We start from the raw sequence: 24,106 nt of genomic DNA, 5'->3' as shown, positions 1-24,106 counted from the left end.
ACCAGTGTGTCTCCAGTTGTTGCAAAACTACAACTCCCAGCATGCCCAGACAGCTGAAGGGCATGCTGGGAGTTGTAGTTCGGCAACATCTGAAGGGCCAGATGTTGCTGAACTAAAACTCCCAGCATGACTGGACAGTCAGTGCATACTGGGAGTTGTAGTTTTGCAACAGCTGGAAGAGCACAGATTGGAGACCATTATACAATGGTCTCCAAACTGGGGCCCTCCAGATGTTGCAAAACTACAACTCCCAGCATGCATGGTCTGTTAGTGCATGCTGGGAGTTATAGTTTTGCAACAGCTGGAGACACACAGGTTAGGAAACACTGAGTTAGAAACAGACAATGTTTCCCAACCAGTGTGTCTCCAGTTGTTGCAAAACTACAACTCCCAGCATGCCCAGACAGCTGAAGGGCATGCTGGGAGTTGTAGTTCGGCAACATCTGAAGGGCCAGATGTTGCTGAACTAAAACTCCCAGCATGCCTGGACAGTCAGTGCATGCTGGGAGTTGCAGTTTTGCAACAGCTGGAAGAGCTGGGACTGGGACCCTCCAGATGTGAGAATTGGGACCCTCCAGATGTTGCAAAACTTCAACTCCCAGCATGCCCAGACAGCCAAAGGCTGTCTAGGCATGCTGGGAGTTGTAGTTTTCAGACTCCTAGAAGCAGCAGTGAAGATCTTCACTGCTGCTTCTGAGGACCACATACTTACCTGCCGGTCCCGTCGCTGCTCGTCCACGTGGCCGGTCCCGCGCTGCTCCTCGGTCCCGCCGCTGGTTCGGGTAAGTCCGCCGGTCCCCACGTGTTCCCCCACCTATGCCGCGAGCCCCCACAGCCATCGTCCCCCGTTCTGCCTGACTTCCAGGGGCGGGCAGTGCGGGGGATCTGAACTTTCACCCCAGGTCACTGTGATTGGTCCACAGGGACCAATCACAGTGATCGCTGACCAGGACCATCAATGGATGGTCCTGGGGTGAAGCAGAAGTTGTCCCCTGCTGGAAACAGCGGGACTTCTGCTGGTTAACCCGTGCGATGCTGCGCATCGCCGGGTTAACTGAATGTCATTTATAAACGCCGGGATGCGCGAACGCACTGCACAACCCGGCGTTTATATATGACATTCTGCGGGAAGGGGTTAAATAAGTAAAAGATACAAGCAGGGAGAGGATTGTACATGTAGGGTAGGGTAAAGATGAAAGAGTTACAGTGGACTCCTTATACATCAGCTTCCTTCACATACCTAGTATACCATTCTCCAGGTGTACTCAACTATTTTAGTAAAGGTCCGCTTATCTAGGTCTGCCATTCGGTGAAAGTCCAAGCTGAACACTAAGGTCTGCTTCACACCTAGTGGCCGCAGTACCATGCAAGAAATGGGCGCTATCTCTTAAATAGTGTTGCTCGCGAATATTCGCAATTCGAATATTATTCGCGAATATCGCATATTCGCGAATTCGCGAATTTCGCGAATATAGCGCTATATATTCGTAATTACGAATATTCGTTTTGTTTTTTTTTCTTCACAGTACACATCACAGTGATCACCCCTCTCTGCTTCCAGCTTGTGTGGTGTAAAGAAAGCTGTAATACTACTGTGTGAGACTGGCGTGCGAAAATTCGCATATGCGAAAATTAGCATATGCGCATTTTCGCATATGCGAATTTTCGCATGCGCTAATTTCGTATAAGCTTATTTTCACACATGTAACTTTTCGCATACGCGAATTTCCGCATATGCGAAAATACAACGAGAATATAACGAATATGCGAATATTCGCGAATATATGACGAATATTCGTCCATATATTCGCGAATATTCGCGAATTCGAATATGGCCTATGCCGCTCAACACTACTCTTAAAGGAAAATGGTCAACCATTCACCCACACTAAACCCAATACACCGGGTTATAGTGCGGGTAAACAGGAGACCAATGCAGGGGTCTTTGACTAAAATACATACCTGCAGTACGGCGTCCGGTCCCTCTGAAGATCTGTTTTTATCTGCACTGAATTGTGCCCTGGAGGCGGGCCTGCTGCCTGGATTTGAATATTCATGGTTGCTGGTCATGTAAGTGCTTGTTCCTTCTGAGCGCTCACGTGACCTGCGACCATGAATATTCAAATTCAGCCGACGGGCCCGCCTCCAGCACGCAAAACAGCGCAGACAGAAGCCGAACTTCAGAGGGACCAAGCGTCGGACTGCAGGCATGTATATTAGTCAGAGACCCTGCATCGGTCTTCTGTTCACCTGCACTATAACCCGGTACATCGGGTTTAGTGTGGGTGAACGGGTGACCGTTTTCCTTTAATTTATTACCATAATAATAAGTCACAGGCTAAAATGAGCAACCGAAGTGTGGAGGATGTAAATCTAGTGTTCGCTGTATGACCTGAATACTGCCACCCACTGTGCCCCTGAATATAATACTGCCACACACTGTGCCCCTGAATATAATACTGCCACACACTGTGCCCCTGAATATTATACTACCACATTGTGCTCCTAAATATTATACTGCCACACACTGTGCTCCTGGTATAATACTGCCACACACTGCACCCCCTGGTATAATACTGCCACACACTGCACCCCCTGGTATAATACTGCCACACACTGCACCCCCTGGTATAATACTGCCACACACTGCACCCCCTGGTATAATACTGCCACACACTGTGCTCTTAGTATAATACTGCCACACACTGTGTCCCAAGTAAAATATTGCCACACACAGTGCACCTGAGTATTATACAGGGACACACACCATGCCCTGGGTAAAGACACCAAACATGCCACATGCCCACAGAGGGGAATGAAGCTGTGTATGAAAGGGTAAGTAGTCTGATAGGCAGCAGTGCTAGTATACCACCACAGAAACAACCCCAACGTTTAATAATCTTAAAGGGGTACTCCACTGGAAAAAAAAATTTTATCAACTGGTGCCAGAAAGTTGATCAGATTTGTAAATTATTTCTATTTAAAAATCTTAATCCTTCCAGTACTTATCAGCTGCTGTATCATTTTGTGCCTGTTAAAGTCTGAAGGGCCTAGATCAGTGATGGCGAACCTATGGCACGCTCTGTGGGCACGCGGCCACAGGCCCCCGTCACATTCCGGACATCCCTGTGTCCCAAAAGGTCATTTCGGGACACAAGGATGTCCCGGTTACCTCTCTGCGGTCCTTTGTTAGCTTTAAAAACGCAGGGACCGCCGGGAGGTAGAGCACGCAGGGACGTCACGTCACTGACGTCCCATGCGTGCGCCGGTAAAGCAGAGCGGAGCCTCGGGGAGGACCAAGGATGACGCGCGCATGGTAAGTGACCAGCGGGACATCATCTTCGGTGTTCCGACACAGACATACAGCCTCCAGCCATACACTGTATATGGCTGGAGGCTGTATGTCTGTGGGGGGATACTGCCTGTCTAATGTGGGGGAACTCTGTCTGCCTAATGTGGGGGAACACTGCCTGTCTAATGTGGGGTAACACTGCCTGTCTAATGTGGGGGAACTCTGTCTGCCTAATGTGGGGGAACACTGCCTGTCTAATGTGGGGTAACACTGCCTGTCTAATGTGGGGGAACACTGCCTGTCTAATGTGGGGGAACACTGCCTGTCTAATGTGGGGTAACACTGCCTGTCTAATGTGAGGGAACACTGCCTGTCTAATGTGGGGGAACACTGCCTGTCTAATGTGAGGGAACACTGCCTGTCTAATGTGAGGGAACACTGCCTGTCTAATGTGGGGTAACACTGCCTGTCTAATGTGGGGTAACACTGCCTGTCTAATTTGGGGTAACCCTTCCTGCCTAATGTGGGGTAACACTTCCTGCCTAATATGGTGCCACACCAACTACACAAATATGGATAGTGCTAAACATATTTAACCCCTTAAGGACCAGGCCATTTTACACCTTAGGACCAGAGTGTTTTTTGAACATCTGACCACTGTCACTTTAAACATTAATAACTCTGGAATGCTTTTACTTATCATTCTGATTCTGAGATAGTTTTTTCGTGACATATTCTACTTTAACATGGTGGTAAATTTTTGTGGTAACTTGCATCCTTTCTTGGTGAAAAATCCCAAAATTTGATGAAAAAAGTTTTGCTTTTTTCTAACTTTGAAGCTCTCTGCTTGTAAGGAAAATGGATATTCCAAATAAAAAAAAATTTTATTCACATTTCCAATATGTCTACTTTATGTTTGCATCATAAAATTGACAAGTTTTTACTTTTCGAAGACACCAGGGGGCTTCAAAGTTCAGCAGCAATTTTCCAATTTTTCACAAAATTTTCAAACTCACTATTTTTCAGGGACCAGTTCAGGTTTGAAGTGGATTTGAAGGGTCTTCATATTAGAAATACCCCATAAATGACCCCATTATAAAAACTACACCCCCAAAGTATTCAAAATGACATTCAGTAAGTGTGTTAACCCTTTAGGTGTTTCACAGGAATAGCAGCAAAGTGCAGGAGAAAATTCACAATATTCATTTTTTACACTTGCATGTTCTTGTAGACCCAATTTTTGAATTTTTACAAGGGGTAAAAGGAGAAAATTTATAATTGTATTTGTAGCCCAATTTCTCTCGAGTAAGCACATACCTCATATGTCTATGTAAATTGTTCGGCTGGCACAGTAGAGGGCTCAGAAGGGAAGGAGCGACAAGGGGATTTTGGAGAGTACGTTTTTCTGAAATGGTTTTTGGGGGGCATGTTGCATTTAGGAAGCCCTTATGGTGCCAGAACAGCAAAAAAAAAAAAAAAAAACACATGGCATACCATTTTGGAAACTAGACCCCTTGAGGAACGTAACAAGGAATAAAGTGAGCCTTAATACCCCACAGGGGTTTCACGACTTTTGCATATGTAAAAAAAATTATTTATTTTTCACTAAAATGTGTGTTTCCCCCCACATTTCACATTTTTGCAAGAGTTAATAGCAGAAAATACCCCCCAAAATTTGTAACATCATCTCTTCTGAGTATGGAGGTACCCTATAAGTTGACCTGAAGTGCACTACGGGCGAACTACAATGCTCAGAAGAGAACGAGTCATATTTGGCTTTTTGAGAGCAAATTTTGATCGGGGGGGCATGTCGCATTTAGGAAGCCCCTATGGTGCCAGAACAGCAAAAAAAAAACACATGGCCTACCATTTTGGAAACTAGACCCCTTGAGGATCGTAACAAGGAATAAAGTGAGCCTTAATACAACACAGGGGTTTCACAACTTTTGCATATGTAAAAAACAATTATTATTTTTTCACTAAAATGTGTGTTTCCCCCCAAATTTCACATTTTTCAAGGGTTAATAGCAGAAAATACCCCCAACATTTGTAACCCCATCTCTTCTGAGTATGGAGGTTCCCCAGAAGTTGACCTGAAGTGCACTACGGGCGAACTACAATGCTCAGAAGAGAAGGAGTCATAATTGGCTTTTTGAGAGCAAATTTTGCTTGGGGGGCATGTCACATTTAGGAAGCCCCTATGGTGCCAGGACAGCAAAAAAAATAAAGAAACACATGGCATACTATTTCGGAAACTACATCCCTCAAGGAACATAACAAGGGGTACAGTGAGTCTTCACACCCCACAGGTGTTTGATAAATATTCATGAAGTGGGATGTGAAAATGAAAAATTGGATTTTTTTACACTAAAATGCTGGGGTTACACCAAATTTTTCATTTTCACAAGTGGTAAAAGGAGAAAATGTCACCGTACGTTTGTAAATACATTTCTTTGGAGTAAGGACATACCTCAAGTCTGGGCGTAAACAGCTTGCACACTGGTCTGAGAGGAGCAGGTCGCATTCAGGGGCCTTGAGCTTCTGCGTTGCGGCCTATGGAGCCAGAACAGTGGGACCCCCCCCCCCCTTCAAGGGGCATTACATGGAGTAAATAACTGCGGTACACTAAATAACTAAAATGGGGTACAGTGGGACATAAAATTATAAAACAGGTTATGTTCCCAGAATGATGACCCAGAGCATAGCCAAAACTAAAAAATATGCCCGCCCCAAACCCTATGCTCTTAATCATCATTCTGGGAATGTGATGTGTGTGGCTGCCCCTAACCTGTTGCCTCAAATGCGCACCCCACTCAGGTGGAGAGAGAGCGCTGCGCATTTGAGGCAACAAAAAAAGTCCTCGATGATAGTGACTCAGTGACCCATGACCCAGAGAAAAAAATACCCCCAGAGGTCTCATCAGTTTTTTTTTTAGATGAGTTTTTTTGGGCAATTTAGTGGTTTTATGGTGTTAAAATTTGGAATGTACTCTGGACATGGTACATTGGAGTCAAATTACGGAAAATTAAAATGAAAAGGGAAAATGTAGTACTGCATGGAAGTGTGATACTCCCTGAAGCAGTTTTTAATGCAAAGGCCCGGATTATCGGGGCAAGTGTCACATTGAGTGGTGGTATCCTTCCGAATCCCCCTCCTGTTACACACTCTGCATTTTTTCTGGGATCGTCCCTTCTTTCCAGTGTGGGGGACATCACCTGGAAAGTGTTGGCCTGGGACGATCCTGGCACCTATAACTCCAGTTCCTTGGGAAGTCCGGCCTGCTCTTTACCGGTCGCCAAAGATCAGGACCTTTAGGACTTCTTCTTGGAACTGGAGGAATGTCCCTGTGTTGCCAGCGTACTGGGACAGTACAAAAGCGTTGTACATGGCAACCTGTACCAAGTAGACCGCAACTTTTTTGTACCATACCCGTGTTTTCCGCATGGCCATGTATGGCTTGAGGACTTGATCAGAAAGATCAACTCTCCCCATATACCGATTGTAGTCCAGAATACAATCGGGCTTGAGGACCGGTGTTGTGGTACCTCGCACAGGGACAGGTGAGCTCCCGTTACCATGGATAGTGGTCAGCATAAGGACATCCCTCTTATCCTTATACCTGACCAACAACAGGTTTTCATGAGTAAGGGCACGGGACTCACCCTTAGGCATAGGTGTCTGCAGAAAATTTAGAGGGAGGCCTCTCTGGTTTTTCCGCACGGTCCCACAAGCGGACGTGGATCTGGCGGCAAGGGATGTGAAGAGAGGGATGCTGGTATAAAAGTTGTCCACGTACACATGGTAACCCTTATCCAGCAAAGGGTGCACAAGCTCCCAAACGATTTCCCCGCTAACACCCAGAGTGGGGGAACATTCTGGGGGTTCAATACGGGAATCTCGTCCCTCATACACTCTAAACTTGAGAGTGTACCCGGAGGTACTCTCACAAAGTTTATAGAGATTCACACCATACCGCGCCCGCTTCGAGGGAATATACTGGCGGAAGATGAGTCTCCCCTTAAAACTGATAAGAGACTCATCAACCGAGAGCTCCCTGAGGGGTTCGTAGGCCTCCAAAAATTTGGCCCCAAAGTGATCGATGACCGGCCTCACTTTTAGTGTTGCTCGCGAATATTCGCAATTCGAATATTATTCGCGAATATAGCATATTCGCGAATTCGCGAATTTCGCGAATTTCGCGAATATAGCGCTATATATTCGTAATTACGAATATTCGTTTATTTATTTTTTTCTTCACAGTACACATCACAGTGATCACCCCTCTCTGCTTCCAGCTTGTGTGGTGTAAAGAAGGCTCTAATACTACTGTGTGAGACTGGCGTGCGAAAATTAGCATATGCTAATTTTCGCATATGCGAATTTTCGCGTATACTAATTTTGTATATGCTAATTTTCACATATGTTAATTTTCGCATACGCGAATTTTCGCACATGCGAAAATAAGACGAGAATATAACGAATATGCGAATATTCGCGAATATATGACGAATATTCGTCCATATATTCGCGAATATTCGCGAATTCGAATATGGCCTATGCCGCTCAACACTACTCACTTTGTAAAGCCGGTCATGGGCGGGATCACCTCGGGGCGGACATGCCGCATTATCTGCATAATGCAAGCATTTCCGAATGGCCTCGAACCGCCTCCGTGCCATGACCATACTGTAAAGCGGGGTCTGGTAGAGGATGTCCCCGCTCCAGTACTGTCTGACACTTGTTTTTTTTGACCAGGCCCATATGCAGCAAGAGGCCCCAAAATGTCCTCATCTCTGCTGCATCAATGGCGTACCATTCATTGGGCCTGGCCAAAACAGAATCAGGGTGGTGGGCGATGAACTGCCTGGCGTACAGATTTGTCTGCTCCACCATTAGATTGACAAAACTGTCACTGAAAAAATAACTGAAATAGTCAATTTCAGTGAATCCAGAATTGTCAATCCGGATTCTGGAGTCACCAACAAACTCCGGAACCCGTGGCTGATAAGCCTCTGGGGGTCTCCAGACAGGTTCACCGGAAGGGGGCTCCGGTAAACTTGTCTGGGGGGGGTCGGACTCCTAGTACGAGCAGCATCACCACTCGCACTAGTGCCGGCCACTTGGCCACTATCATGGGGGGTGCGTGGCCTCGCCTGGCGGCGTCTCCGCCGCCGTGCAGGGGGCTCATCATCAGTACTAGATGATGAGGAGGACGATGAAGAACACAGGAATGTTGGATCTTCATCGTCCTCACTGACAGATTCGGAGTCGGAGGCAAGAAAAGCGTATGCCTCCGCTGCCGAAAATGCCTGGCGAGCCATCGCCTTTTTTCTACGGTGGTGGGGGGGGGGTTGGTGGCGGGGGTGACGGGTGTGTGTGTGGGGGGGGGGGGTGAGTATGTAGTGTGTGTGATTGGTGTAACTAACTGTATGGGGGGGGGGGGGCCAAAAAAAAAATGGCCAAATGCAGCGCCCTGAATCCCTAATAGGGCCCGGGTCACACTAAAAAAAATTGTGGCAGACCCTTTAGGTCCTATTAGGGGGTCGGGGGGGGGGGGGGGAATTTTTTACTTCTTTTTACACTTTTTTTTTTTACTTTATTTTACTGGTTAACCCTACCTGTCCCTGGGGCTGTACTCTCTCCCTGCTCTAAGGGGGGTCTTCCTCTGTGAGGGGCTCCAATCTTCACAGAGGGGGGTCCCTGGCTCCTTCTCGCAGCTCTGGCCGCTGAATGAACTAAGGGAGCAAGCAGAGCCGCAAGAAGGGGCCGTTAACCCCTCCCCTGCCGGCTGCTATTGGCCGGCCAATAGCAGCGATCCTGGGGGGGTGACGAAATCGCCACCTCCCCATAGATACAGAGGGTGATAGGGGGTGTGTCCTACACCCCCAATCACCTTGTATCTCCGGGTCAGCGGGTCACACGTGACCCGCATAACCGGAATAGCTGAAAATCGCAAGTGTGAATTCACTTGCGATTTTCGGCGATCGCCTAAATGGGGGGGTCTGATGACCCCCCTGGGCATTGGGGCGGGGTGCCTGCTGATCGATATCAGCAGTCACCCCGATCCGGTCCCCGTCCGGTGCACAGCAGGGACCGAAATTCCCACGGGCGTACAGGTACGCCCTTGGTCCTTAAGTACCAGGGAGCAAAGGCGTACCTGTACGCCCTTGGTCCTTAAGGGGTTAAAGTTCTGCTCCCCAGTTACAGACATTCCTCCGCATCAGACCACAAGTAAGTATTGAGGATATGCATTAGCTAAAACTTATCTTTTCTTAGAATAAAATATATGTACCCAACTTTTTTTTAAATCAAACAAAAGGAAAGGTGTGCAAAAAACCTGCCACCTACAGCACCAAGTATTGATCTCTAAAAGGTGGAAGGGAACAACGTATGGTTCATTGTAACCGGTGGAGATAAAAACTTCCCCTGTGAGGCCCTACTCTTGCATTATTAATTCCCTTCTTGGCAAGTGTTACTCGCTCTTAGAAGGGCGGCCCCACACAGGAACCTCTCCCTATTTCCACCTATAAGTACTGCCATTTCACAGGGTTTTTAGGTGGAAATAGGGAAAGGTTCCTGTGTGGGGCCGCCCTTTTTAAGACGAGTAACACTTGCCAAGAAGGGAATTAATCATGCTAGAGTAGAGCCTTACAGGGGAAGTTTTTACCCCCACCTGTTACAATGGACCATACGTTGTTCCCTTCCACCTTTTAGAGGTCTTTGATCATCAATCTTTGGTGGTGTAGGCGGCACATGTTTTTTTTTGCACACCTTTCCTTTTGTTTGATTGAAAAAAAAAATTTGGGTACATATATTTTATCCTAAGAATATTATTAAAAGTTAAGTTTTAAGTAATGCATATCCTCAATCCTTACTTGTGCACACCAACACTTTTACAAAAGAGAATTAGAAAAATGTGTGCAGCTCACAACCAGGTATTCGAGGTTATTGTGGTTAAAGGATTGATCCCCACCAATCCAAATGGGTAAAAACTAAAACAAAGATTAACCACACCTCAAGAATACTACCCTAGGGTACACAGTGAATAATTGTTTGAGACATAAAGTTTTGAAAAAAAGTGCAGATTTTATTAAAACAATAAAAACCTAAATGGTTAAAAATATCAGAGCAATGTCAATGTTATCTTAAACTGTCATTGGGCCCTAATGACAGATTTAGAAAATATGAATATATATATAGCAACCACCTAATGTAGAATAATCTATAGTATATAGTAAAAAACAAATGCAATTTTTCAACGGCATATAATGATCCGGAGTCGACTATTAGTCCGGCACCTATGATGAATATAAAAGGGCTGATAGTCCGGCACTTGTAATGGAAAAGGCAAAGTCACTTGATGGACTGATGTACAGGTGTATAAAAAGCTGCCCACAGTTGTTAGACAAATGCAAAGTTCAACCTCACCCTGGCTGCTGGTCCCGTACTGCGACGGGCCGATAGTTGAAATTCTTGTGTTGGCTGCAGCAATCCCGGTGTGAGAGCCTGGATGGATATGGGCTCCGGCAGGAGACTCTCTCGGGAGCAGTCCGTGGTATCGGCAAATACCTGGATGTGGATCGGACCTTCGCTGGAGAGATCGTGGCTGGGTTCTGGTAGTGCAGGCAGCAGGTTGGTAATGCGCTCAGTGGGAGAGGATGTTTGATGAATGCAGCAAGTGGTGCACAAAGTTCTGGGCCGGCTTCAGTCTAGGTGGTGCGTGCGAATTGTGCTCTGTTCAGATTAGATATCAGCCTAGACGCGTTTCAGGGTGCTAAAAACGTCCCCTTCCTCAGTAGGCGAATGTAGGAAATAATGAATGTGCAGCCTTTATATGGTGGGTGCACATATGTTCTTGATTAATGGGACAAAAAGAACCTGTGGAGTGAACTTGACAGCAAAAACCTGGTAAGTGGACCAACTTGGAACACTGAATTTGAATCTACTATTAAATGAATAGTTATCATCCCTTAATCTTTCTATATCTCTTAGATGTTCAGTATAAAACAGATTAGAAAATATAAATCCATATACATTTATCAGTGTTATACTAGAATTGTCAAATCTAGCTATTTTTTGGTTTCACATAGTAAAACCTTCACACAAAAGAGAACTGATGTGTTGAGGAAACAGGTGGCACTCCAACATAGGTAACGCATGGAGACATCTGAGGTGTGAATTGAAGTCAAGAAGACATGTTTGTGAAAAATGTATATAAGTATGTAAATATGTTTGTAAAAGAAGAAAAATCCTGTATATAGGTGTGTGAATGAAATCAAAAGGAATGTTATGAGAAAAAAAAAAATATATATATATATATATATATATATATATATATATATATAAAATAAAGCAGAGAATAAAAAATAGTAAATGATATGTAAAATAAATATAAAATAAAAAATAAAAATGAGTGATGTGGTGTAAACTGAGGTGGATGAAACCAAGAAGATAATAGTAATGTGAATTAATGTGAAATTGTTGAAGATGTGTGACCAGTGAAAAAGGTTGATAGTGAATGTAAAGGTTTTGAATGTGGAAATTGTAGTGAGTGTCTGTGAATAAAAAATAAATAAAAAAATAAAAGTAAAATGAAATGAGAAAAAATAAATATTAAATAAAGGAATAAATAATATATATATATTAAAATTATATTAATGAAAATAATAGGAATGTAAAAAATATATAAAATAAAAAGTAGTAAAAATATACAAAAAATAAATACAAATTGTGGTGAAAATGAAATAAAATCGGATGAAATACGTGTGAATGCATCATTGTGAATCAGTAGTCATAACATACTCTTATCCAAAAATACAAAAGACATAGCCATGATTCTAAAACTCCGGAGAACATATAAGAGAGACCTGTCCTCGAACCGACAACCGCCGTGATTGGAACAACGGCGGGCGTCGGTGCCATAGCAGGTCTCTCAGAGAAAACCAAATAATTAAAAGCTGGAATTCAGCCCTTTTGGGCTCTATAGTATCAAATTCGAAAAATTTTTTGCTCTCTGCTTTGGACATTCTGAGCATGAAACTTCCTCCCCACCAATCTTTCTTAATGATTTGAAAACCTGCAAATTTTAAACTGGATGGATCCTTTTTGTGTACTTTTGCAAAATGGGCAGATAAGGGGTGTTTTTGTTCTCCCTTTCTTATATTGTTAATGTGCTCTGCTAGTCTAGTTTTTAATTGTCGCTTCGTCCTTCCCACATATTGTTTGTGGCACCCGCATTTCAGAATATATAGGACCCCTTTTGAATTGCATGTAATACATTCATCTATTTTCCACTTATATTCATTCACTGTGGAATGAATAGTGGTTATTCTTCTAACATCCTTGGATGTTGTACATCCACTACAGGATCCGCAACGAAAAAAAACCTTCATATCCATCCAGGATTGAGTTTTAATGAATTTGGTGGGAGGTTTAATAGATGGAGCTACTGTGATACCTAAGTTGGGAGCTCGTGTATATATAATCGGAGGATGTTGAGGTATAGTATCACCAATTGTTTTATCCTGTTTCAAAATTTTCCAGTGTTTTTTTATGATTTGTTCTACCTTCATGTGGGTTGTATTAAAGGGCAGAACCAATCTGTATTCTGGAATGGATGTTTTTGTGTTTGACTCCTGAGGAATGAAAAAATCTTTCCTATCTAAACTATTGATTTTTTCTAATGAATTTTGTAAGACAGCTTGTGGATACCCCTTTTCTCGGAACTGACTGGACAATTGGTCTGCTTCTTCAAGAAATTTACCATTGTCGGTGCAGTTCCTTTTTAAGCGGCGGTACTGACCTCCAGGGACATTAAGTAGCCACCTGGGTAAATGGCAGCTCTCAAAATCAATGTAGCTATTTTTAGCCGTGGGTTTCCTGAAGGTGTTGCATTTTAAACCACCATCAAAAGCTTTAATTTCCAGATCCAGGAATTCTATTTGTGAACTACTAATCGTGGAAGTGAAAACTAAATTAAGTGAGTTGATGTTTAAATTTTAAATGAAGTGATTAAGATCTTCTAAAGACCCCTGCCAAATTAAAAAAATGTCATCTATATACCGCCGCCAGAGCACCAGGTCCGCGCCAAGTTTGGGACTGATGGTATTGTCCTCCCAAGCCGCCATGAAGAGATTGGCGTAACTTGCCGCGAACTTTGTGCCCATGGCGGTACCGGTTTGCTGTAAATAATAATCACCCTCAAAATAAAAATAATTGTGAGTGAGAATGAAATAGATTGCCCGTGTTACAAACTCCACCTGTTCTAACTTGATGTTTCCTGATAATAAACATTTTTTGACCGCTTCTATACCCTGATCATGTTGTATTATGGTATAGAGGGAAGATACATCAAGTGTAGCCATGATGTGGGGCCCCTCCCAAGGGAAGGCCTCAACCATGGCCACTACTTGAGAGGTATCTTTGAGGTAAAATTTAGTTTGTTGTACAAAAGGTTGTAAAAATGTATCTACGTACTGGGATAGGTTCGATGTTAGGGAACCTATCCCAGATACGATCAGTCTACCCGGTGGGTAGATACTATAGATACTATAGATACTATAGAGCCGATACTATAGAGCCCAAAGGGCTGAATTTCAGCTTTGAATTATTTGGTTTTCTCTGAGAGACCTGCTATGGCACCGACGCCCGCCGTTGTTCCAATCACAGCGGTTGTCGGATCGAGGACAGGTCTCTCTTATATGTTCTTCGGAGTTTTAGAATCATGGCTATGTCTTTTGTATTTTTGGATAAGAGTATGTTATGACTACTGATTCACAATGATGCATTCACACGTATTTCATCCGATTTTATTTCATTTTCACCACAATTTGTATTTATTTTTTGTATATTTTTACTACTTTTTATTTTATATATTTTTTACATTCCTATTCTTTTCATTAATATAATTTTAATATATATATTATTTATTCCTTTATTTAATATTTATTTTTTCTCATTTCATTTAACTTTTATTAATTTTTTTATTTTTTTTTATTTTTTTTTTATTTTTTTTTAATTCACAGACACTCACTACAATTTCCCCATTCAAAACCTTTACATTCACTATCAACCTTTTTCACTGGTCACACATCTTCAACAATTTCACATTAATTCACATTACTATTATCTTCTTGGTTTCATCCACTTCAGTTTACACCACATCACTCATTTTTATTTTTTATTTTATATTTATTTTACATATCATTTACTATTTTTTATTCTCTGCTTTATTTAATATATATATATTTTTTTTTTTCTCATAACATTCCTTTTGATTTCATTCACACACCTATATACAGGATTTTTCTTATTTTACAAACATATTTACATACTTATATACATTTTTCACAAACATGTCTTCTTGACTTCAATTCACACCTCAGATGTCTCCATGCGTTACCTATGTTGGAGTGCCACCTGTTTCCTCAACACATCAGTTCTCTTTTGTGTGAAGGTTTTACTATGTGAAACCAAAAAATAGCTAGATTTGACAATTCTAGTATAACACTGATAAATGTATATGGATTTATATTTTCTAATCTGTTTTATACTGAACAACTAAGAGATATGGAAAGATTAAGGGATGATAACTATTCATTTAATAGTAGATTCAAATTCAGTGTTCCAAGTTGGTCCACTTACCAGGTTTTTGCTGTCAAGTTCACTCCACAGGTTCTTTTTGTCCCATTAATCAAGAACATATGTGCACCCACCATATAAAGGCTGCACATTCATTATTTCCTACATTCGCCTACTGAGGAAGGGGTCGTTTTTAGCACCCTGAAACGCGTCTAGGCTGATATCTAATCTGAACAGAGCACAATTCGCACGCACCACCTAGACTGAAGCCGGCCCAGAACTTTGTGCACCACTTGCTGCATTCATCAAACATCCTCTCCCACTGAGCGCATTACCAACCTGCTGCCTGCACTACCAGAACCCAGCCACGATCTCTCCAGCGAAGGTCCGATACACATCCAGGTATTTGCCGATACCACGGACCGCTCCTGAGAGAGTCTCCTGCCGGAGCCCATATCCATCCAGGCTCTCACGCCGGGATTGCTGCAGCCAACACAAGAATTTCATCTATCGGCCCGTCGCAGTACGGGACCAGCAGCCAGGGGGAGGTTGAACTTTGCATTTGTCTAACAACTGTGGGCAGCTTTTTATACACCTATACATCAGTCCATCAAGTGACTTTGCCTTTTCCATTACAAGTGCCGGACTATCAGCCCTTTTTTATTCATCATAGGTGCCGGACTAATAGTCGACTCCGGATCATTATATGCCGTTGAAAAATTGCATTTGTTTTTTACATCTATAGATTATTCTATATTAGGTGGTTGCTATATATATATTCATATTTTCTAAATCTGTCATTAGGGCCCAATGACAGTTTAAGATAACATTGACATTGCTCTGATATTTTTAACCATTTAGGTTTTTATTGTTTTAATAAAAATCGGCACTTTTTTTCAAAACTTTATGTCTCAAACAATTATTCACTGTGTACCCTAGGGTAGTATTCTTGAGGTGTGGTTAATCTTTGTTTTAGCTTTTACAAAAGAGACCGTTTTCTTCTGCCTACCTCCCTCAGCTACTATTCTGATCCTTCCACCCACCTGATGCCACACATCTGATGCCAAGTTCTCCTTTTTTCACCCACCTTTGTCACCGGGTACTGCTATTGCCACCCACCGCCCCACTATGTCACCGGGTCACTTTCAGGGCTCCTGATGCTGCTGATGCCACCTCCTGGCTGTCTCATGCTGCCACCATATGTTCTCCTCATGCTGCTGCCACCTCCAGGCTGTCTCATTCTGAAACTATATGGTCTCCCCATGCTTCCGCCACCCCCAGGCTTTGTCATTCAGCCACTATATGGTCTCCTCATGTTGCCGCCAACTGCAGGCTGTGTCATTCAGCCACTACATGGTCTCCTCATGCTGCCACCAACTCCAGGCTGTGTCATTCAGCCATTATATGGTCTCCTCATGCTGCCGCCAAATCCAGGCTGTGTCATTCAGCCACTAAATGGTCTCCTCATGCTTCCGCCACCTCTAGGCTGTGTCACTGTACCACCATGTGGTCTCCTCATGCTGCTGGCACAATAAATAAAACTTTTTAGGTTCATCTATTTGGTCCTAAGGCCTCATCAGGCTGTTGCCACCTCCAGTATGGGTCATTCAGCCACTATATGGTCTCCTCATGCTGTCGCCACCTCCACGCTGTGTCATTCAGCCACTAAATGGTCTCCTCATGCCGCCGCCAACTCCACACTGTGTCAATCAGCCACTACATGGTCTCCCAATGCTTCTGCCACCTCCAGGCTGTGTCACTGTACCGCCCTGTGGTCCCCTCATGCTGCTGGCACATTAAATAAAACTTTATAGGTTCATCTATTTGAAATCTTAAGTTTAAATGTTAAAAAATATCTTTAATCTTTTCAATTGTGAGGCCCTATGATCTCATCAGGCTGTTGCCACCTCCAGGCTGGGCCATTCAGCCACTAAATGATCTCCTCATGCTGCTGCCACCTCCAGGCTGTGTCATTCAGCCACTATATGGTCTGCTCATGCTGCCACCAACTCCAGGCTGTGTCATTCAGCCACTATTTGGTCTCCTCATGCTTCTGGCACATTAAATAAAACTTTATAGGTTCATCTATTTGAAATCTTAAGTATAAATGTTAAAAAATATCTTTAATCTTTTTAATTGGGAGGCCCTATGGTCTAGTCAGGCTGTTGCCACCTCCAGGCTGGGTCATTCAGACATTATATGGTCTCCTCATCCTTCTGCCACCTCCAGGCTGTGTCACTGTACCGCCATGTGGTCTCATCATGCTGCTGGAACATTAAATAAAACTTTTAGGTTCATCTATTTGAAATCTTCAATTTAAATGTTAAAAAATATCTTTAATCTTTTTAATTGTGAGGCCCTATGGTCTAGTCAAGCTGTTGCCACCTCCAGGCTGGGTCATTCAGACATTATATGGTCTCCTCATGCTTCCGCCACCTCCAGGCTGTGTCACTGTACCGCCATGTGGTTTCCTCATGTGGCTGGCACATTAACCCCTTAAGGACCCAGCCATTTTACACCTCAGGACCCGGCCATTTTTTGCACATCTGACCACTGTCACTTTAAACATTAATAACTCTGGAATGCTTTTAGTTATCATTCTGATTCCGAGATTGTTTTTTCGTGACATATTCTACTTTAACAAAGTGGTAAAATTTTTTGGTAACTTGCATCCTTTCTTGGTGAAAAATCCCCAAATTTGATGAAAAATTTGAAAATTTTGCATTTTTCTAACTTTGAAGCTCTCTGCTTGTAAGGAAAATGGATATTCCAAATATTTTTTTTTTATTCACATATACAATATGTCCACTTTATGTTTGCATCATAAAATTGATGAGTTTTTACTTTTGGAAGACACCAGAGGGCTTCAAAGTTCAGCAGCAATTTTCCAATTTTTCACAAAATTTCCAAACTCACAATTTTTCATGGACAAGTTCAGGTTTGAAGTGGATTTGAAGGGTCTTCATATTAGAAATACCCCACAAATGACCCCATTATAAAAACTGCACCCCCCAAAGTATTCAAAATGACATTCAGTCCGCGTTTTAACCCTTTAGGTGTTTCACAGGAATAACAGCAAAGTGAAGGAGAAAATTCACAATCTCCATTTTTTACACTCGCATGTTCTTGTAGACCCAATTTTTGAATTTTTACAAGGGGAAAAAGGAGAAAATGTATACTTATATTTGTAGCCCAATTTCTCTCGAGTAAGCACATACCTCATATATCTATGTAAAGTGTTCGGCGGGCGCAGTAGAGGGCTCAGAAGCGAAGGAGCGACAAGGGGATTTTGGAGAGTACGTTTTTTTGAAATGGTTTTTGGGGGCATGTTGCATTTAGGAAGCCCCTATGGTGCCAGAACAGCAAAAATCCCCCACATGGCATACCATTTTGGAAACTAGACCCCTTGAGGTACGTAATAAGGAATAAAGTGAGCCTTAATACCCCACAGGAGTTTCACGACTTTTGCATATGTAAAAAAATAAAAATAAAATTTCACTAAAATGTGTGTTTCCCCTCAAATTTCACATTTTTGCAAGGGTTAATAGCAGAAAATACCCCCCAAACATTGTAACCCCATCTCTTCTGAGTATGAAGGTACCCCATAAGTTGACCTGAGGTGTACTATGGGTGAACTACAATGCTCAGAAGAGAAGGAGTCATATTTGGCTTTTTGAGAGCAAATTTTGCTCGGGGGCATGTCGCATTTAGGAAGCCCCTATGGTGCCAGGACAGCAAAAAAAAAACACATGGCATACCATTTTGGAAACTAGACCCCTTGTGGAACGTAACAAGAAATAAAGTGAGCCTTAATACCCCACAGGGGTTTCACGACTTTTGCATACGTAAAAAAAAAAAAAATCACTAAAAGGTGTGTTTCCCCCCCAAATTTCACATTTTTGCAAGGGTTAATAGCAGAAAATACCCCCCAAAATTTGTAACCACATCTCTTCTGAGTATGGAGGTACCCCATAAGTGGACCTGAAGTGCACTACGGGCGAACTACAATGCTCAGAAGAGAAGGAGTCATATTTTGCTTTTTGAGAGCAAATTTTGCTCGGGGGGCATGTCGCATTTAGGAAGCCCATATGGTGCCAGGACAGCAAAATAACCCCCACATGGCATACCATTTTGGAAACTAGACCCCTTGAGGAACGTAAGAAGGCGTAAAGTGAGCATTTACCCCCCCACTGGTGTCTGTCATATCTTTGGAACAGTGGGCTGTACAACATTTTTAATTTGCACAGCCCACTCTTCCAAAGATCTGTCAGACACCAGTGGGGTGTAAATTCTCACTGCACCCCTCATTACATTCCGTGAGGGGTGTAGTTTCCGAAATGGGGTCACATGTGGGGTTTTGGTTTTTTTGCGTTTGTCAAAACCGCTGTAACAATCAGCCACCCCTGTGAAAATCACCTCAAATGTACATGGTGCACTCTCCCTTCTGGGCCTTGTTGTGCGCCCCCAGAGCACTTTACGCCCACATATGGGGTATCTCCGTACTCGGGATAAATTGCGTTACAAATTTTGTGGGGCTTTTTTCCCCTTTACCTCTTGTCAAAATGAAAAGTATAGGGCAACACCAGCATGTTAGTGTAAAAAGTTAATTTTTTTACACTAACATGCTGGTGTAGACCCCAACTTCACCTTTTCATAAGAGGTGAAAGGAGAAAAAGACCCCCAAGATTTGTTAGTCAATTTCTCCCGAGTACGGCGATACCCCATATGTGACCCTAAACTGTTGCCTTGAAATACGACAGGGCTCCAAAGTGAGAGCGCCATGCGCATTTGAGGCCTGAATTAGGGATTTGCATAGGGGTGGACATAGGGGTATTCTACGCCAGTGATTCCCAAACAGGGTGCCTCCAGCTGTTGCAAAACTCCCAGCATGCCTGGACAGTCAACGGCTGTCCGGCAATACTGGGAGTTGTTGTTTTGCAACAGCTGGAGGCTCCATTTTGGAAACAGTGGCGTACCAGGCGTTTTTCATTTTTATTGGGGAGGGAGGGGGGCTGTGTAGGGGTATGTGTATATGTAGTGTTTTTTACTTTTTATTTTATTTTGTGTAAGTGTAGTGTAGTGTTTTTAGGGTACAGTCACACTGGCGGGGGATTACAGCGAGTTTGAGCTGCCACGCAAAATTTGCTGCATTGCAAACTTGCAGCCCGATACTCACTGTAAGCCCCCTGCCCATGTGAATGTACCCTGTACATTCACAGGGGGGGGGGGGGACCTCCAGCTGTTGCAAAACTACTACTCCCAGCATGCCTGAGAATGTTTGGGAGTTGTGGTTTTGCAACAGCTGGAGGCACACGGGTTGGGAAACACTGAGTTAGGAAACAATGTTTCCCAACCAGTGTGCCTCCAGCTGTTGCAAAACCACAACTCCCAAACATTCTCAGGCATGCTGGGAGTAGTAGTTCGGCAACATCTTTAGAGCCAGATGTTGCCGAACTACAACTCCCAGCATGCTTGGAGTTGTAGTTTTGCAACATCTGGAGGACTACAGTTTGTAGACCACTAATACAGTGGTTCCCAATCTGTGCCCTTCCAGATGTTGCAAAACTACAACCCCCAGTATGCCAAAATTGTCCAGGCATGCTGGGAGTTGTAGTTCTGCAACATCTGAAGGGCCAGATGTTACAGAACTACAACTCCCAGCATGCCTGGACAGTAAGGGCATGCTGAGGATGTGTAGTTTTGCAACATCTGGAAGGGCACAGTGGTCCCAAAACTGCGGACCTCCAGATGTTGCAAAACTGCAACTCCCAGCATGCCCAGACGCCAAGGGCTGTCTGGGCATGCTGGGAGTTGTAGTTTACAGGGTCCTATTACAGCAATGCATGTCGCTTTACGGCGACGTGCATTGCTGTAAAGGGCCCGACCGCGGCTGAAGATATACTCACCTGTCGCCGCCGCCGCTGCCATCTTCTTCGCCGGGATCCGGGTCTTCAGGGACGAGGTAAGTACCGGGGCTGGTCCCCAGCACTCCCCCGTCCCCCGCCGCGTCCTCCGGTCTTCCTCCCGTCCTCTCCGGACTTTCAGGGGCCGGGCAGGACGGGAGGAAGTAACCGCCCCCCCTCCTGCGATTGGTCGGTTAACTAACCGACAGATCGCAGGGTATAGGAGGAGGTGGCAGGCTTGCCACCTCGCTCCTATACGTTAGCATGGTCCTGGCTGTCTGTGACAGCCGGGATCATGCGAAATTACTGGGCGGTCGGGTCCCAGAGACCCGATCAGCCCGGTATCGCCGCAGATCGCAAGGGCGATTTCCCTTGCGATTTGGCCCCCCTACATGGCCCCCCTCGGCGTTTGCCCTGGATGCCTGCTGAAGCATTTCAGCAGGCATCCGATTCCGATCTCTGCCCGGCGAGCGGCAGAGACCGGAAAACGCCAGGACGTACGGGGACGTCCTGGGTCCTTAAGGCCCAGGGTGCGGGGACGTCCCCGTACGTCCTGGGTCCTTAAGAGGTTAAATAAAACTTTTTAGGTTCATCTGTTTAAAATCTTCAATTTAAATGTTAAAAGATATCTTTAATCTTTTCAATTGTTAGGCCCTATGGTCTCATTAGGCTGTTGCCACCTCCAGGCTTGGTCATTCAGCCACTATATGGTCTCCTCATGCTTACGCCACCTCCAGGCTGTGTCACTGTACCGCCATGTGGTCTCCTCAGGCTGCTGCCACATTTAATACATTTTTTTAGGTTCATCTATTTGAAATCTTCAATTTAAATATTAAAAAATATCTTTAATCTTTTCAATTGTTAGGCCCTATGGTCTCGTCATGCTGTTGACACCTCCAGGCTAAGTAGCCATTTTTAATACAGATTCAATGTGAATAAATTTGGACCGAACCAAATTTTTTGGGAAAATTCGGCGAATCGTCTGAATAAAATTTTTCAAAAATTCGCTCATCTCTAGTACCTGTCACTAAATAAACTTTTCTAAACTAACTAAGGCTATGTTCTCTAACTACTCTTAACACTCCTCCTAACTTAAAAAAAAAATCAGAGCTTTAAAAAGCTGTGTATCTTACTTTTATTCTTGCTCACATAGTGCAATCTCCCAGCCGGAGAAAGTGGGAGTTTCCCAGCAGGCACTGAAGCCTGCTGGGGAACCACTTCCGCCCTCACATCGTTGCAGTGCTGCGATGAATAGAAGACCTAAAGCTCTGTGCAGCAGCTTTCAGTCTGTGTATCTTTCAGTGAGGTTCTTTGCAGCTGTCAATCAAGCTCAGTGCAGAGAAACACTTCCTGAGTTTGGTCTCTTGCCATCACAAACAGGAGACCAAAATCTGAGAGTTTGACCAGAAGGAATGTGTTCTGGCCAAGAAGGGAGACCCCTGGTGGCCAGAAGTATACAGCAGAAAAACTAACATAAACATTTTTTTTTTTTATGGAAGCCAATTACAAAAGTTTTTTATTTGGCATAATGAAACAAGTATTAAAAATCCTGTTTAATGAAAGTGCTAATTTAAATAATTTCCTGTTGCAAACTACAACTTCATCCACAGACAAGGTCATGATGGGAGCTGTAGTTCTGCAACAACTGGAGAGTCACAGGTGGGGGAACACAAGCTACTGTTCAACTGACAAGGATCTCCGCCACAGGTCTTAAGCTGATTCTCTGCCTTTTTCTAGTGAGGTCTGACCAGAGTGACATGATGCAGGAAGCAGTATTCGTGTCGCCTGCATCATAGAGGTGTCGGGCGACCGGGCAGTTCCAATTTTGGCAATTATCGCCTAAAACTAAGCTGAGCCTTCTTGTTCTTTACAGATCACTTCCCAGTATTGCCTTTTTTTCTCAGCACAAACACGAGTACAGTGATAGGTGGCACCAGTAAAGAGATAACACAGGATCCGCCGCCATTCACGGCAGAGATTAGCCACCTCCCCTCCTTGAATGACCCCTGTAAAGGTCTCCAATTCATCTAAATGGGACAGCTCCTGTCTATGGTCCATGATTCCTGACATAAAGCATATCACTAAATGCTGTTGAAAACAGCTAAGGCAAAATGGCTGCCACTATAATAATGCACAAAAAAATCTTAAAAAATAAAATAAAATCAGAAAATAGAAACTGATGATAAAAAAAGATGTTTCCGTATCTGCCTCTTATCAGGACAAAAAACCTAAGTGCTCCATTCCCGTTAATGTTTACGGCTATGTAGATACAGATATTGGCACAACCTATTTAGTGTATATAGCATAAAGGCAGGTTCATATAGACAAGCACTGGCACAGCAACGACTTTATAACCAACATGGAGGTGTTCAAATTCCAGATAGAAATAAATCAAAGTCCAAACATCAGTGAAAAGTATATTCGGGAGGCACTCACCAGTACAGTGGAACAGCAATCTTTATTTTTCATAAATAAAACGCATCTTAAGGGAGCGAGGCGCCCTTGTTCCTTTAAGCTGCATTTTATGCACGAAAAATAAATATTGAGGTTCCACTGTACCGGTGAGTGCCTCCCGAATATCCTTTTCGCTGATGTTTGGACCCTTGAATGTTTAACCCATTAAAGGGGTACTCCACTGGAAAACAATTTATTTTTAAATCAACTGGAGCCGGAAAGTTAAACAGATTTGTAAATTACTTCTATTAAAAAATCTTAATCCTTCCAGTACTTATCAGCTGCTGTATGATCCACAGGAAGTTCTTTTCTTTTTGAATTTCCTTTCCAGTCTGACAACAGTGCTCTCTGCTGACACCTCTGTCCATGTCAGGAACTGTCCAGAGCTGAAGAGGTTTGCTATGGGGATTTGCTTCTCATCTGGACAGTTCCTGACATGGACAGAGGCATCAGCAGAGAGCACTGTGGTCAGTCAGAAAGGAAATTCAAAAAGAAAAGAACTTCCTTTTGATCACACAGCAGCTGATAAGTACTGGAAGGATTAAGATTGTTTAATAGAAGTAATTTACAAATCTGTTTAACTTTCTGGCACCAGTTGATTTAAAAAAATGTTTTTTTTCCAGTGGAGTACCCCTTTAACTGGCATTTGATACTGTATTTGAGAAGCGTCCAGATTAAAATATTACAATACACATAGGAAGGAAGCAGTAACACTCTGCTCAGCTGTCGGTCTCGTAGACCTTGTAGTCAGAGCTGCTCTTCTCTTTCATTGTCACTCAATGTCATGCGCTGTCACAAATGATTTTTCATTAAAATCCTTTGGCTAAAGGGCACGCTGTAATGACACGCTGCCACGTTTCTTGCTGACAGCTACACG

This window comes from Hyla sarda, chromosome 2, assembly GCF_029499605.1.
Source record: "Hyla sarda isolate aHylSar1 chromosome 2, aHylSar1.hap1, whole genome shotgun sequence".
In the NCBI taxonomy this organism is placed as follows: domain Eukaryota; kingdom Metazoa; phylum Chordata; class Amphibia; order Anura; family Hylidae; genus Hyla; species Hyla sarda.
The sequence above is the reverse complement of the archived record's forward strand: the minus strand, read 5'-3'. Positions refer to the sequence as shown.